Source organism: Rhagoletis pomonella, unplaced genomic scaffold (assembly GCF_013731165.1).
Source record: "Rhagoletis pomonella isolate Grant_MI unplaced genomic scaffold, Rhpom_1.0 Rhpom_scaffold_00007, whole genome shotgun sequence".
NCBI lineage: Eukaryota > Metazoa > Arthropoda > Insecta > Diptera > Tephritidae > Rhagoletis > Rhagoletis pomonella.
This window is the reverse complement of record NW_023458561.1, coordinates 52,439,866-52,441,251: the sequence shown is the minus strand read 5'-3', so window position 1 is coordinate 52,441,251 and position 1,386 is coordinate 52,439,866.

Sequence of the window (1,386 nt, the reverse complement as noted above, 5' to 3'; positions counted from 1 at the left end):
ATTGACGAATATATTTGACGGAATATAAAAAAAAAATACAATCTCTCCTCGAACCAGCATGCATATTCCAAGGGAAAATCAGTGCGGATCGCATTCCGAGTTTTTCTCGATATCGAGGGTGCTTTCAACAATGTCATTATGAGGGGTCTGCTGGATTTTATTGGTCTCCTTATCGAACTGGGGAATGGCGCCATTACAATGTATGTGATCAGAGGCACTGCCCAAAGGGTACTGGTTTTCAAATCATAGCAATCATAGCAACGGGTAAATATTTTCAGGTCCTGAGTGAGTTATTGCAAAATGCACTCAGTCTTGTAAACATCTGGTCGAAGGAATATGGACGAAATGGTACTCGTCACAAGAAAGTATAAAACTCCTATATTCAGACCTCCCATCCTAAACGAGTTTAAATACTTTGAAGATAATATAGAAAAGAAACTTGAATGCAAACGAAATCTCAAAGAACGCTCCAGAAAGGCTAATTCCGCCCTGTATGCCCGCAAGATAGCTATCGGAAAAAATTGAGGAATGCACACAGCTGTGATAAAACCCATCCTTTTCCATGGGGTTACCGGATGGTGCCCTGCACTTTGTCCGTCACGGGAGCACTGCTCACTACAGCCAACAAGCCTCTGGATCTCCACGGCGAATTTCGGGCCGGCTGCAGTGCTGCCAGGTTAAATAATATTAGTCGCAGAGACACCTCAGATTTGACCGGATGAGATAGCGATCCATAGCATAGCCTAATGGGTACACATGGAAAAAGGTTAGGATACCCCATTTACCATATCACGATTTTTGTCGCAGTTGCAGCGACGAGCAAGAGGTGAAGATTATCGAATGTTATCTCTGTCACTGTCCCGCCGTGGCCAAAACGCATAACCAATTCTTCAATAAGTAATTTTTAGATGGTTTAGCTGATCTGAACTCGGCGTACGTTCTCGACTTTTTGTGCTATAAAAAACTCACTCGCTTGTTCAGTTTTTGGAGAGCTTTAATTTACTGAAATAGGGTGATAGGAACTAAAATCTGGCGAGTACGTACTAATTAGAATGGGGTATTTGAGGTCAATTAAGTTTGAAAAAAAATATTGTCACCTAGAGGCAAGAACATGGATATATCATAATTAAGGATTCAATAGAAAATGCTGAAGATATGATGCAAATTGTAAATCGGCGACTACAGGTCGTTCAAAAGAAAAATGTTCGAAAAGCGGTCATATTTCGGCAGAAAATGGCAAATCTCTGAGTGTGTTTCTGCCTTGAAAAAGCTTCTAATAAAACCCTCTTGGTTGTTATTGCTTCCGAAAGGGTGGGTGTATGATGTATTCTAGAACGAATTTTCATACGAAAAATTACACAGAAGATGGCACAACGCCGTAACCGG